The 16801-nt window shown below is 30.4% G+C and overlaps 1 protein-coding gene and 1 long non-coding RNA gene across 3 annotated transcripts in view; one reads left to right on the plus strand and one right to left on the minus strand.

Moving 5' to 3' along the window:
* The first annotated feature begins 3044 nt into the window (after positions 1-3044).
* LOC115965610 (probable disease resistance protein At4g27220) overlaps positions 3045-16801 on the plus strand; it is a 31633-nt gene continuing 17876 nt past the window's right edge. Inside the window, exons 1-3 of the mRNA XM_031084875.1 lie at positions 3045-3348; positions 3491-3551; positions 16613-16723. The gene's annotated coding sequence lies outside the window, so the exon portion shown is untranslated. The remainder of the gene's footprint in view (positions 3349-3490; positions 3552-16612; positions 16724-16801) is intronic.
* LOC115965611 lies at positions 12940-16089 on the minus strand. 2 transcript variants are annotated; one of them, XR_004086116.1, is made up of 4 exons: positions 15792-16089; positions 15068-15192; positions 14457-14506; positions 12940-14365 (listed from the first exon to the last, which is right to left on the minus strand). It is a non-coding gene; the product is annotated as an uncharacterized LOC115965611 (long non-coding RNA). The 2 variants fall into 2 exon arrangements; XR_004086115.1 differs by having other exon boundaries at positions 12943-14360; positions 15792-16088.

A 16801-nucleotide genomic window follows, 5' to 3' on the forward strand; every position in this document is an offset into this window, starting at 1 on the left:
TCTCAAGTTAGGAGTCTCAGAAACAACACCCATAATGACCTGATCAAACAGTTTTGAGGCCTTGGCTTTCTTACCTACCACTTTCACCAGAGTGGTAGTCTTGCCAATTCTTTTCATACCATATATAGGGGCCAATAGCATTACACTCATCATCCTTTCAGTGCATCAATAATCTGATCCATAGTTGATTTTGTAGACTCATAAAGCATGAATTTCAAGATGATGGTAAAAATTCTACAACTTACACTTTGTTTGGTAAGAACGCAAAAGAATTCAAGCCTTTATTTGTTCTTTGGATTCTATTAGCAAGCCTACTAGTTGTCCACCATTTCGTATTAACATTTGGGTCCAAAACATAGACCAAACACTCTCTAGCTCACAACTTTTATTAATTAGATTTGACCCATATGTCGCAACTCAGGCCTCTTATTGGATCCCACTAGTCCTAATTACAACCCAATTCTTGTTTAGTCCGTTCCACATAGAGTTCTCTTTCACGCACCTTTTGAGCAATGTCACAATAACCAAAAAAGAAAAAAAATTCATAACAAAGTTAATAATTGTTGAGTTGTCACCATTGGCGACTCACCACCTTGAAAAAAACTGTGACTAAAATTAATGTGTTTATTGGATGCCACCTTTTGTATTCTCTTCCTCTCATTCCTTGTTTCACCATTGCCAAATTGGAGTAATTAGAGATTTCTCTAACGGCGAAAAAGAATAAATCTCCCCTAATGCTAAAAGAAACAAGCCTCTCTTATAAACTATCTCAAAAAACTTTCCACTATCAAAGAGATCTTGTAAATTTTCCAAGATGTAGTCAGTGGAATGCCATGCTTTTGTAGACGTAGCTTCTTTTTTTTTTTTTTGGTACTGGGTTATGGTAGTATATATTTATTATTTACCTAAGGGCGAAGTCAGAAACTTTTGTTTAAGGAGCCAAGTTACAGTACTAATATATTTATCAAGATAATTCCCCATATATATACATACATACATACATACATACGCTTTTTTATTATATACACACACATGAATATACACTTTTTTATTTGATAAGTTATATATACACACACATCTAACCAAAAAAAAAAAAAAATTAGTATTTTCAATCAAAATTATGTTTGATGGCAATCTTTCATAAAATAAAATTCATTTTTACCATTTAATTGTGAAATTCTTAAAAAGTTCAATTTTCAGTACAAATTATCAAATTTTATACTAAGGTAAGAAAAAAAATCTTTCAATTGAATTAATGAAATTTTTAAAAATGTGAATGATCCAAAATTTAGAAGAATAAGTTATGTTCAAAACATATTTGAAACTATCTTGCTCTAACCATTATGTGGCAACTAAAGAGATATTTCATATGTAGTTTTAGTGACAATATTTTTTTATAAATCAATGATTTATTAATTGCCACATAATAAGTTGAAAACGATAGATCCAAACATGTTTGGTGCCAAAATTTATCAAAAATGTAATAGATATAAGAGCAAATTTTACAATAAAAAATAAAATTGTAAAATATAAAGTTATGTTTCTATAACTGTTAGACCAATTTTTTTTTAAGAAAATCATTGGACTAATTCAAATATTTGAGGGAGCTAATTCTTATTTTTGTAGGCTAAATTTTATATATATATATATATATATATATTAAGGAAATTTTCAAAATTTTAGACTGTATTTACCGTTCTTAGGTCCATGTTGAATGGTGTTTTTACGGTCCATGCATAACAATATTTCCCACCTGGCACGCGACCAAGAATTCTCGAAAACAACCGCATCAGCTCTCGCAAAGTTTTGCAAAATATAAAAATTAAATTATTTTACATATTTTGGTCAAAAAAACACTCACATCAGTAGGTATAAAATTGTGCATAAATACACAAGTGCTATAGTTGTAACTCTTCTATACATTATTTTAGTATTATTTCTCTCCCTTCATATTCTCTCTTCCACTTGCTATCTCTCTCTTCATCACATAAAAACATTATTTATATAAAATATAGTGTATAATAGATGAACTGATGTGAATATTTTATAAAAATGATGGTATAAAATTTAAAAAAAAATATATGTAAAATATACAAAATCTTAAAAAAAAAATTGATGTAATTGCTTTTACTGTTTTTTTTTCTGAAAAAAAAAAAAAAACGTAATTAAAAAATTACCCGCTTGACTATGAATAATGCACTTTGTAGGTGCCTTTTTCGAGTCCCCACTCCCTCTGTTTCCCACATGCATAGCTCAGTCTATTAATTATTTCTAGGTACGAACGAAGTTGCAAGGTCGTTTCACTTGATATGACATTGTCAGTTTTTTTTTTTTTTTTTTAGAAAGACATGGCATTGTCAGTCAATTACATGTTGGCAAAAGAATCCTATAAAGTTGTGTTGAATAATAATGGAACCGTGTGGAAACGTTTGAAAATCAAGTAGGAAATAATGTCACCGTTTCCTCCCAAGTGTTAATTTCATAATTTGCTTATTATTATCAGGAGTCAGGACCCTAATAGTAATTTTTATCATTGTTGTTAATGTAAAAAAGGAAACTTTTCCACATCTTCTCTAAAATTTATTTATTTATTAGAATGGAAATGAGAAATTAAAGAAATCATAGAACTAATAATCTTTCATTAAATATTAGGGACCTGTTTAATACGTGTGTTTAAATAACAGTTTTCAGTTTTTTTTTTTTAAATATGTGTGGATGAAAAATTGTGTACAAATACATATAATTTGTTTAAAAATTAAAAATATGTGTTTAAATTTACGTACTAAACAGAACCTAATTTATAAGTATTCATTGACACATTATATAGGCCAGAAAAAAGAATATATTTGATATTCAGCACACAAAAGAAAGAAGAATATATTTGATGGATTAATAATTTTAATTTCAAATTAATTATATTATTTATATTTGCATCGTTTTGCTTTGTTTTATAAATTTCTATGTTAATTAATGACAACATATGTAAGAGTTCTTTTTGTAGATAACCGACAAGACGAGCTCCACACCGTGTGCTGGTGGCAATCCACTATGAAGAGTGGGGCCACCAATTTTCGCTTTTGCTTTAGAAAAATTGGCTTACACAAAAATAAAAGGCATTCTCTAAAGCCTTTTGTTTTGGCTGAATATTTCCTAAAGCATTAATCCACCTGGCATTTTGGTTTCTTTCCTGAGAAGTTTGAAGGCTGAAGTAGTGAAAAGTTTTCTTCTTCCTTGTATAAGTATTTTTAGTTGAAATGTTGTCGCTGTGACTGAGTTTACTGCTAGTACGTATATCCATCTTTCAAAGTGGTTGGAGAATATGCAGGATTCTGAATAGATAAGGCTAAGGTATGCTAAATATCAACTAATTTTGACACAGTTATTCTACTTTCTTTAATCATGTTACTTACTATGGTGCCATGGCCCTGCTGAATTAACTCGATCGTATGTTGTACTCCAAACTCATTTCATTTTATTTTTGTCAATACAGAAAGAAAAGAAAAACAAATTACGAGTAAAACAAGAGAAGGGGACATTGAAGATCAAATAAGGTAATTATTGGAATTATATTCATCCAATTTTTTTATTTATTTTTTATAGTAAAAGGTAGATATATCCAGCCATGTTAAAGATCAAAGAAAGTAGAATGAAATGTAACAGATCTAAGCCATCTCATTTCTCTTAGGAAAAATAATAATAATATGCCTTCTCAAGTTATTTTACATTTTGTTTCTTTTAAAAAAAAAAAAAAAAAAACAGCTATTATACATTTCAAATTAATTCAAGAAGGTCCATCAAATTTTTTATTTATTCACATATATGGTGAGATTTTTGCCAAATCTGGTGAGATCATAGCCATATCTAGTGAGATCTAAGCCAAATCTAGTGAGTCTCCATCAGCCACAATTAGTCCACGCCACTAGGTTTGAGCCAAAATTTGAACTAATCCGACTGTCAAAACACGTAAGTTGTGGCAGTTGAAGACTCATATACCCACCGTTGACACCAATTGGATGAATCTAATCTCAATTGACCCATGAACGGGTTGATTGCTTGGTTGACCCTAAAACTGACTTCAATTGACCCATGGAGAGCCTATGCGTCATATAAAGTCATAAATTTAACCCTATATTGGAGTTTAATTTGTGATTTTTTTTATCCATGGAATAACATCCCAATATTGGCAAGTTTGGGTTTAGTGCATGGGAGCATTGGACCTAAATCAAGTTCTACTCATATTACGTTGGAATCTTTGACGAAAATATTTATAAACCGCCAAATTGACCAAAATAACTCAGGATCTTTAAAATGACAACTAGCCTCTGAACATGCGCTCACGCGCGTGCTCAGAGGCTCTTCTATTTTTTGGGTAAGGGTTAATTTAGAGTATTTATTATAATTTGGGATTACTACATTTTCCAATCACAAAAAAAAACCTAGGGGTGTGATGAGTGTCATGTGTGGAGAAATAATTTTCCAATCACAATAATTTTTGTGACAAAAAAATTATTGTGATTGGAAAATTATTTCTCCACACATGACACTCATCACACCCCTAGGTTTTTTTTGTGATTGGAAAATGTAGTAATCCAAATTATAATAAATACTCTAAATTAACCCTTACCCAAAAAATAGAAGAGTCTCTGAGCACGCGCTCAGAGGCTAGTTTATAGTTAAAATTAGATTAAATTTTTCGTACTCATTTCACACACTTTAAAAAAAAAAATCATGCCATTTTGGTTAATTTGGATGAGAAAATAATGTGTCTGTTTGTAACTTTATGTGTCTGTGTGTAAGTGTAAGAGAGAGAAGAAGTGGCTTAGTGAGTTTAGAAGTTGAGAGTTGTGGAGGTGATGATTTAAAGGATTTGAATGTACATTTAATTTCTTACTTTACCGGATATAAATATAATATCAAACAAATATACAAAGAGGCGTTGAAGTCTGAAAAGAAAAATATTGTTGTTTTACGTTAAAACTTTTTTAATCTCTTCTTTACTAAAGTTCCCTTAATTATCCGTAAAAAAAATACCCTTAATTACGTGGGACATACTGATAGATGGCTAACGTGTAAGAGTTAATTTAGAACATTTATTATAATTTTGGATTATTACATTTTCCAATCACAAAAAAAAAAAAAAAGTCTAGGGGTGTGATGAAAAATTATTTCACTACACATAATACTCATCAATGGCCTACATGTTCAATATTGCTTGATCATGCACTCCATTATTTAAATAGTACCTTTTCCATGTACTATTTAAAAAAATCGCACTTTAAATTTAGACCAAAGCATTAAACTAAGTATATTCTCCTCTCTTAACTTAATCTTTAATTTACTTTTTGAAGTAAATAATACGTTATTTGGTAATGAAAAATATAATCATTTTTACTGTTTTCTCTTTTTCGAAAATTCAAAGTATTTACATCTTGTACTTTGTTTTTTTTTTTTATATATATATATATATATATATACATCTATCCATGAACTATTTTAAAAATCCTACTTTTTAGCATCTCACGTTTTCCTTTTTTTTTTTTTTAATCTCTTCCATATTTTGGAAAAAAAAGACTCCTATAATAAAACTACTACTATAATTTCGCCTTCCATATCCTTATATTTAGGCACTAACATAATTGATTTTGAAAGAAAATAAAATGCTAAATTTTAGGGAAAAAAATTTTAAATCTAATATTCCATTCTTGTAAAGTCTCTCACGTTCTCTCTCTCTCTATCTATGTACTATTTTAAAAATTTCCACTTTCTATCCCACGTTAAACATCAGAAGTTTTCCTTTTTTTTTTTTAATACCTTTTTGGTGTTGTTGATGTTGTTGTTTTTTTTTTTTTTTTTTTCAAATTTTATATATGACAGTTATCATTTTTTGTCATGTACTATTGCTCAAAATCGCACTTTAAATTTAGACCAAAGCATTAAACTAAGTATATACTCCTCTCTTAATTCAAAGTATTTACATCTTGTACTTTGTCTTTTTTTTTAATATATATATACACACATCTATCCATTTACTATTTTAAAAATCCTACTTTTTAGCATCTCACGTTTTCCTTTTTTATTTTTTTAATCTCTTCCATATTTTGGAAAAAAAAGACTCCTATAATAAAACTACTACTATAATTTCTCCTTCCATATCCTTATATTTAGGCACTAACATAATTGATTTTGAAAGAAAATAAAATGCTAAATTTTAGGGAAAAGAATTTTAAATCTAATATTCCATTCTTGTAAAGTCTCTCACGTTCTCTCTCTCTCTCTCTATCTATGTACTATTTAAAAAATTTCCACTTTCTATCCAATGTTAAACATCTCAAGTTTTCATTCTTCTTTTTTTTTTCTTTTTCTTTTTTTCTTTTTTTCAAATTTTATGTATGACAGTTATCATTTTTTGTCTTTTCCTAAAATGTAGTTTTTTTAATCCTAAAATTTAGTCATTTACTACACATCCATAACATAAGTAAATAAAACTTAAATTGGAAATTTTATGTGAAGAGATACATGTTAATTGTATACAAAATAAATCTCACGTTTTCCTCTTTTTTTTTTCTTTTTTTTTTAATGTCGTCCATATTTTGGAAAAGAAAGACTCCTACAATAAAACTACTACTATAATTTCTCCATCCATATCCTTATATTTAGGCACTAACATATCTGATTTTGAAAAAAAATAAAATGCTAAATTTTAGGGAAAAAAAATTAAAAGTCTAATATTTCATTCTTGTAAAGTCTCTCACGTTCTTGGTGTTGTTGATGTGGGTTTTTATTTTTATTTTTTTTCAAATTTTATGTATGACAGTTATCATTTTTTGTCTATTCGTAAAATGTAGTATTTTTAATCCTAAAATTTAGTCATTTACTACACATCCATAACATAAGTAAATAAAAGCTTAATTTGAAAATTTTATGGCAAGAGATACACGTTAATTGTATACAAAAGAAATATAGTTTCTATTACAAAAGAAATTTTTTTACAACAGTTTCTTAGATAACAACCACTTTATGTGAGGTTTAATACATATAATAATTCTTGTAAAGTCTCTCACCCGAACTTATCTAATATTCCATTCCAATGACTCCTCAATGCAATCCAAAAAGTTTGTGCGTACGTGAACCTGAGAGAGATAAAAGAATTAGGGTTAAACCAAGTATTTAAAAAAAAAAAAAACTTTAATTAACCAACCAACGTTTGAATGTATATGTTGTTAAAGATAATAGCTTAAGTTTGTTAGAGTTTGTGTTTGAAATATTTGAATTCAAATAGAAATAGAAAATAGAAAATAGAAAATTCTTCTCCCAAAAAAAAAAAAGAAATAGAATAAAGCAAACATTTGAATAAAATAGTAGTTATCCGAAAATGTTGGTAGTGATAATCATCAATACCACGTTTTCGGATAATCATAAACGTATTGTTTTTTTTTATGTTTATAATTTTTTTTAACAAAAAATTATCTACCACGTTTTTATTTTGAAAAAAAAAAATTCCACTTTTTGTTAAAAAAAAAAAAAAAAAAAAAAAAAAAAAAAAAAAAACCTTAACACGTTTGAATTCCACTCCCACATTTTACTCCTAACAAATTGTTTGCATTCCACTCTCCCATGTTTTACTCCTAAGAAACTGCTTTACTATCAAATTTAAAATTTACAACTTCTCTTTAATAACATGCACGTTGGTATTGACGATTTTTTCTTTTTTCTTGAACCCACCTGATGACCAAATGCATGTGGGCCCATAAATTTGAGATGGATAACCCTTTTTTTTTTTTTTTGAGATGTAGACAACTTTAATTGGATAATTTAGATATACATAAAAGTTACACAAATTAAAAAAAAAAAATTCATTCTAAATAAAAAAATTTAGTAGCTGTTTAGTAGTGATAGACGTGTAGATGATTGTGATTTACCTTTTGATAAAGTTGGATGTATTTAGTGCAAATGCAGTTAGAAATAGATAATTGTGGTTAACCTTTTGATAAAATGAAAAACCTTTTTTTTTTTTTTTTTAAGAAATAATAAAATTAAAAACCTAATAAGAGAGTGATGGACATTGTTGACCTTATTTTTTTTAAAAAAAACTCACTATCTATTCATGAGGTGATCATGGTTATAATTTCTTAAAATGTAAATAAAGGCTATTAAAAGTGGTAAGGGAAGTCATACTGTTTAATTGTTGGAGAATGATTTTGAATACTTCTTTTGTAGCATAAGACAGCCCTGTCTTTGGATCACAATACCTACAACATGAAATGACAATACATTAAGAAGTACAATGGTGGAGTATATGAAGGAACCATTTATTTCAAAATTAAATTTTAAAATAAAGAAGAAGGGGAAAAAAAAAAGAGTTAATGTGATACATATAAGAAAAAAAAAAGTAGAACTTAAAGAAAGTCAATCATAAACAAAAGAAAAGAAAACAAAGAGGAACTTGCAAAAGATAGAACCTGAAAATTTGTTGAAGCCTCTGACAGTAAATATCTTTAATATGAAGAAAAAGAGAAGATGATGTAGAGCTAAACTAAATGTCTTTAATTTGAAGAAGAATGAGAGAGAGAAAGTGAGATAGAAACTGTAAAGCGTACGTGAGTTTGTGGTTTTAAAGTGTAGGAGTTTTAATTTACATATCTATCCTCGGTAGTTGAAAACTTGTAAGTGGGTATGATGAGGGTATCTTAGGCATGAAAAATGTGGAATCCAAAAAGGGGAAGCCCCTTAAATAGTAGTATAGATAATACCTCTTGAAATCTTTAAATGACATAAATACTACAAATCTTTCGAATCGAATAAAACATCTATGAAATTTCCAAAATGATCAAAATACTCCCCTTCCCCCCCCCCCCCAAAATCTAACTACCTAAAAAAAACTTGAAAATAACAAAAATACCTCTCAAAATCTGCAAAATAACAAAAACCCTCCCAAAATATCCAAAATATTCATCACGTCTCCAATTCCAAATAGTCAAAATATCCCCAAGATGCCAAAATCTCAAAAATAACTAAAATATCCCCTAAAATCTCCAAAAATACCCCCACAAACTTCAAAATTACCAAAATATCTTCAAGCCTCCAAGATACACCTAAAACCTCTAAAATGATAAAAACAACTCCAATATACCCAAAATATCTCTCCCCAAAAGCTTCAAAATGCAAAAATCCTCCTAAGGGTGTGTTTGGATTGCACTTATTATTGCTGAAACTGAAAACTGAAAATACTGTAGCAAAATAATTTTTAAATGTGTAAATAGTACCATGGGACCCATTTTTAATATTTTTTAATGAATAAAGTGGCTGTGGGTCCCATAAACAGTACTGCTTCAGTACTACTACAGTACCTCTACAGTGCCGCTACAGTGTTGTTTGTCTCCTTTTTTTGCAAAACGCGTGAAATGTAAAAAAAAAAAAAAAAAAAAAAAGGAGTGAAGATGCAGACACAGCAAAGTTAAGTGCTATCCAAACGAGCACTAAATGTCTTTTAAATAACCAAATTGTATATACACCTTATACAAAAACAACAAATGCTTTAAACATTTATAAATTATTTTTTTTATCTATAGGATATACATACAAGATACATTTTAGATCTATAAACTGACACGTGTGAGGCTCATAAAAAACAAAAAACAAAAAATCTACCATGTGAGGTCAAAGATTCTATCTTCTTAAAGCGCTTCATTGAGTTTTCTAAGATTCTTTACTTCCTAAAAAATGTATTTAGGGTGAAGGTGATGGTGCATTTGGACCTAATGATAATGAAGATGATAACTTCAATTCTCTCTACACAGGGTAATTCTACCATACCTTTCCCCCCCAAAAAAGGGGGTACGGTACCCACTAGTAAGTAACCTAATATATCAGGTTACATTTTTCTCACATTGTGTAGTTTTAACATCACATGTGATAGTTCTTTGTCACATTCGGCAGTTCCCGTACTTTTTTTCTCAAATTTTACGGTTCTATTCTCACATTGTACAGTTTCAAACATCATATGTGACAATTCTTTTGTTACATTCAGTGGTTCCTTTCTCTCTTTTTTCTCACATTTGACGGTTTCATCCTAACATTGTGCAGTTTCAACATCACATGTAATAGTTCTTTTGTCACATTCGGTGGTTTCTTTTTTCTTTTTCCTCACATTTGACAGTTTTATCCTCACATTATGCAGTTCCAACATCACATGTGACAGTTCTTTTGTTACATTTAGTGGTTCTCTTTTTTTTCTCAAGTTTCGTCCTTACATTGTGTAGTTCTAACATATTTTGTCATGTTTGATGGTTCTCTTATTTTTTTTTTCTTACGTTTGATGGTTCTCTTATTTTTTTTTTCTTACATTTGATGGTTTCATCCTCGCATTGTGTAGTTTCAACATCACATTTGACAGTATTTTTGTTACATTTGATGGTTCCTTTTTTTTTTTTTTTTCACATTTAATGGTTTCATCCTTACATTGTGTGGTATCAATATCACATGTGACTGTACTTTTGTCACATTCAGTGGTTCCTTTATTTTTCTCACAATTGACGATTTCATCCTCATATTGTGCAGTTCCAACATCATATGTGAATGTTCTTTTGTCACATTTGGTGGTTCTCTTATTTTTTTCTCACATTTGATGATTTCATTGTCACATTTGGCAGTACCAACATCACATTTGATAATACTTTTGTCACATTTAGTGATTCTTTTTTTTCTCACATCTGACGATACTATCTTCACATTGTGTAGTACCAACATCACATATGATTGTACTTTTATCACATTCGATGGTTCCTTTATTTTTCTCACATTTAATGATTACATCCTCATATTGTGCAGTTCCAACATCACATGTGACTGCTCTTTTGTCACATTTGATGGTTTCCTTATTTTTTATCGCATTTGATGATTCCATTGTCACATTAGATAGTACCAACATCGCATTTGACTGTACTTTTGTCACATTTAGTAGTACCCTATTTTTTTCTCACATTTAATAGTTCTATTATTACATTTGGCAGTACTAACATCACTTCTGACCGTACTTTTGTCACATTTGGTGGAACCCTATTTTTATTTTTATTTTATTTTTCACATTTGAAATTCCATTGTTACATTGGGTAGTACCAATATCACATCTGACCATACTTTTACATTTGGACCCACCACTAAAATCACTTTTTTACTTATGAATAACTACTCACCACAATAGCAATTTTTTTAAAAAAAAATTGTAGCTCTAGCATTTTCCTTGTTTTAAAAGCTATTAAAAGAAAATTAGATCTAAAATCTAAAACAAAATAAACATCCCAAAAAATTAGCCTAACAAAAAAAAAAAAAAATACTAATAGTAAAGATAAAAACAATTAAACTCAATTAACCAATTTTACCAAAAACAAATAACTCGAACCTTTCAAAAATTTTAAACAAAATAATTTAATCCTTCATAGTTTATCATTTTGACCATAATGAAAAGTGTTAGCCTCATCTCAATTAGCAAAGCCTCATTTTTTTCTCCCCCTCATATTTGATGGTTCTATTATCACATTAGGCAGTACCAACATCATATATGGTCGTAGCCAACCCGACCCAACCCAACCCCACTGACTTACCTAATAAGTGACAAATATATATAACAAAAATACCCCTAAACCTCTAAAATTGCCGAAATACCCTTAAATATAATAAAAATACCAAAATGCCTCCTAAAACTTAAAAATGACCAAATACCCCCTAAAACTCTCAAAAATTACTAGGATACTCTTAAAACCTAAAAAATGACCGAAATACCCTATAATCCTTAAAATGACCAAAATAACCCTAAAATTTTGAAAAGGTCTAAAATACCCTTAGAACCTAAAAAATGACCTTGAAACCTAAAAAATGAATAAAATGACCCTATAACCTAAATAATGACTGAAATATCCTTAAAACCTAAAAAATGATCGTAATGCACTTGAAACCTAAAAAATGACCGAAATACCCATAGAACCTTAAAAATGACCAAAATGACCCTAAAACCTGAAATTTTATCAAAATACCCTCCAAACTTATAAAATTACCAAAATAACACCAAAACCCTCAACAATTACCGGAATACCCATAGAACCTAAAAACTGATTATGGGTGTAAACAATGATAAAAATAATACCCTTAGAATATAAAAAAGGATCGAATGACCTTGAAACCTAAAAAATGATCGAAATGACCCTAAAACATAAAAAATGACCAAAATATCTTCGAAACCTAAAAAATAACCAAAATACCCTCGATTCCATCTAAAATTTCCGGAATACCCTTGTTATGAGTGTAAGACTACTCAACAAGTTTGACATTGAATCATCAAAGTGTCAAAGTAGGAAAATTAGATGTTATTTAATAGTTTGCAACTCAAAGAAATTTGTTCTTGTAGTGCTTAGCTATGCATCAATTTCCATCTCCTAATAAAATCTCTATCTTTCAGTCAAACTGTGCAATCCAATTGCTAGCAAGTGTTTGAACTTTGAAATAGTGAAATGAGATTAACAATAAGTGGAACAATAAGTGGAACTTTGAACTAGTGAAATGAGATTAGCAAATTTATTTTCAAATTCTTGTCAAAAAGCTAATTGTCAACTACAAAACTTAAAAAGAATGAGTGCCTCAACAATGAATTACAAGAACATGCGTGCACCCCACACATACATTTGTAATCACAAAAAATAAAAATTCAGTCTCCCATTCATTTAAAAAAAAAAAAACCAATTCACTAAATCACTAACTCATAAACAGTCATATATGACGTTCTATTGATTTATGCATGTGTGTGTATATATTATCCCAGTGGACTCAAATTTTGTAAACTCGAGTTCTACTAGGTTTTTTTTTTTTTTTTTAATTATCATTATTATTTAACTGCCAACGTCTTAGTAAATCCCCAATAACAACATTTTAAGATATACTATAAATCAAAAATTAATAGTTTCAATGGAAAGTTCATAGTTTTAACATATAACACACAGATGAGGTCCATATATGAATGAATTAAGTTTCGCCAATAGCTTTGTTTAGGCTAAAAACTCTATAATATTACATTAGAATCTATACCACCGTAGCTACATTTTTCCAACAACTAATACTTTATAACAACTAAAAGTAATTTGCTCTTTCACAAGTTGTATATGCTTAACAACTAAGTCCGCATATATCTTGTCGATGGATGGCGTCCACATTGTCCTTGAAGGTTCCAGCTTTGGCAGATGATTGGCTTCATTGTCTATCCAGAAGTGTAGAAAATGTAGAGTGCATATTTTGTTTCACACGATCATTCACTAGCTTTCCTCCTCCTCCTCCTCCTTGAACTACCTTTCCTCCTCCTTTATTTATTTATAATCTATCTAGACCAATGAACCATGTCTCAAATGGCATATGTGACTCCCACCGTACCATAATGGCTCTTCTAAGACCACAAATTTTACCATAATTTGATGAAGCAGTCAAATGTGAGTGATGTACAATTATTTTGATAAAGATTATCTGACAAAATGATAATTGATTGTGTGATTTCAATGATCTTAATCATCTCTCCAATCCAGCTAGTTAATTAAGCATCACATTCACCAACCAATATCACAATTGCATAGAATTCATGTTGTTTGCTATGTTTACAGCATGGTGGTGTTGTATTGGGTGAATTTATACTCCAAAAAGGCTAAACAAATTTTGCACCTCAGACATGCTATAATTATTGAAGACAATAAAATTTCCACCTCAGATAGTGTGAGATTCTTCCACCTTTTAAAATTCCATTCAAAAGAGCATGATGAATACATAACATTAAACGACCAACAGGAATTATACACAACCGTTAATCAAGATAACCTCACAAATACAAACCAAACCCTCTTAAATTAAGCTAAAACAGGGCAGCAGGGGGAAAAATATACCGATGAAAACTTTTCAGCCCAATGCCACCTATTTGCGTAAGCTGCATAACTAGCTCTGAAGTATCAGGACCTTTGACAGTTAAAGGTCCTGTTGGCCTAGAAGCACCATCATTGCTTAAAAACCATCTAGCTCTTGAATTATCAGTTGCCCTGAGCGATGGTTCTTGGTGCAGCTCATTGAAATTTCTTTGTGGTGAGAGTCCCATAGAAGATTTCAAATTTCTATTTGGGGATCTAGGTCTTTCTGTAGCTAGCATTCGCCACAAAAAAGTATGTCCTTTTAATCAGACCTTTGCTGCTACATGTTATGCCTTGCAGGCTAAATAGTTTTTGACAACTTTTGACTTTGGTCCATCTTCCTTCTCTCTTCAAAAACCCTTGGAATTCGCTTCATCTTTCTTTTGTTTATCTGTTTCAAACGCAAATCATTTGGATTCATCCGAGAATCTTCACTTGAATCAGGGCATCAAAGTTAGGGCAGTGAAACATATAAAGAACTAGAAACGATATAAAAAGCTTATATAATAAGAGATAAGTAGTCACCATGCACTCCAATGTCACTGCGACCCTGATTGATACCATTGCTTTGCTACCTGTAAATGACATACACCCATTAATATTAAACTAAAAACATTTTTTGTAACAACTGAATCAGAAACATGGACAGCTAATTCTCCGAATACCGTAAACCAATCCATGAGCCCTCGTTTTAAATGAAATTAGGTTTCCATGAATAATAATACCTTTGGTTAATAAGAAAAGTAGGAATAAGACATGAATCAAAATGTTCAAAGAATTTTCATCACTTTAAAACTCATTAGAATTTCGAAGAAAACACTGCCCTAGACCACCTTGACCTTGGTGGTGCTTTTGGAAAAGAAGCTGGGAAGAATGCCACTAAACTCATCCCCTGCTATAACCAAGGTTAAAACTCTTGTCTCTTCTCTGTAATTTTGCAGCAACTAAATAAAGCATAAAGCTTCTCCTATTTTTCCTCAGCAATCATGAAATGTATTTAATTGTCTCAACAGCCTATATGGTTCTAGCATAATGGTAACCTAAAATCCCTAAAACCATCAATCTAGACCATCATAAAATACTGGAAAATTATACTCAATCAGTTTAAATTCACAAAGCAACTAAACAACACGCACCGCTTGTTCGTGTAAAAAAAACCATTGACATTACTCCTAAATCTCTCTTCCCTAGACCATTTGCTTCCATTAGTACTAGGATGTGCGTGGGCATAGCTTGATATATTTCCTTCCCCCTTTACTACCTGCAAAAGAATTGAACCACGCAAACATTGAATCAACAAAACAACACACTCAACGCAAATACAAATGAACTAAACTCAATCTAATCATCAAAACAAGTTAATTCTCTAAAACCCAAATCCAATAATTCGCCCACCAATTCACACACTCAATAAAACTAAACTCAATTTAACCAACAAAATTAGTTACTTCCCCAAAACTTGTATCTGAAAACTCACCAATCAGTTTACATGGTCTGACAAGCTAAGCTCAACTTAACCAACAAAATTAGTTACTTATAAAACAAACCCAATTCTGAAAATCGACCAATGTTAAACTCAATTTAACCAAAAAAACCCCGTGTCTTCTCCAAAACCCGAATCTGCCTATTATGAAATTTCAGTTCATATTTCACAACATTCCTAATGCTAGTGCTGAAAATTCCTAGAGGAAAAAAAAAGCCAATCAAATAGGCCCAAATCTTGACAATAAATTCAGGGAAAAGGGATGAAGAAAAAACCTATCCTACTCTCGCCTTCACTTGAAATAAATCATCAAACCCACCATTCAAAAACCCAAATCTTGATGATAAACTCAGGGAAAAGGTATGAAGAGTGGTTACCTGAGATTTGTATGAAGACAAGGTGAAGATCGGCGAAGATCGACGAGCAGAATTGAAAGAACGCAGCAGAGAAGTAGAGAGAGAGAACACAAGACGGCGAGAGAGAAAAAAACAGAGACATCTGTTTTTTTTCCTTGAGTGTTTGACTTTATATGTTACCTTCTTGACCGGTAATTGGTAATTCATTAAAATCATATCACTGGACTGAATCAAAACAAGTGAAATTAATGATTAAATCTATAAGTGGGTACCGTACCCACACAAAAAAATGTGGGTATTGTAGAATGGCCCCTCTACACAATATATATTTCCTTTGCCAAGGAGTTTATTTTGAATATGGATGCAGGTTGTCTCTGGCTTAGCAGCCATTAAATAGATTTTTTTTTTTTTTATTAATTCACAAAGATGAGAATTTCACTCTCATGCATGATGCATCCATCTTTTACCCAGGCAATAGGGAAAAGAAATATTATTTACAAAAATTACGATCAACACTCTGATTGGATATGTTTTTGCAATTTTCATCCCAACTTTTAAATTAGCCTAAAAATTGACAAATTTAGTAGGCAAGTATTATCCACGCCAAAATATGAGAGCATTTGTAGTGTGCAACCTAAACTATAATAGCATTAATAATAGCATCTGTAGATTCTAATTTCAATGGTGAGTGGAAATCGCAACTTATTGTCGCATAATATGAAAGTTTAGGTTGCACATTGCATGTATCCCTATAGTTTAGGTCCTTCAAGATAGATAGCTACAATTAAACCCGAAAAAAGGAAGAAAGAATCTCTTACATCGATCTTTTTTCATCCTTACAGGTGAATAGCAAGGAGATTTGAAAGCAAGTGCAATTCATTCCTCAATTTACTTTATTACGCAGTTGGTGGCCATTGTTTCCCTTGTCATTCACCCACAAGCGTGTCAACGAGGTATACCTTAAATTTTGAAAATTTCACTCTATCTTTAATCGTGTTCCCTGTTTAAGAAGTATAACAGACTTTCATTTT

This window comes from Quercus lobata, chromosome 10 (assembly GCF_001633185.2).
Source record: "Quercus lobata isolate SW786 chromosome 10, ValleyOak3.0 Primary Assembly, whole genome shotgun sequence".
NCBI classification, from domain to species: Eukaryota; Viridiplantae; Streptophyta; class Magnoliopsida; order Fagales; family Fagaceae; genus Quercus; species Quercus lobata.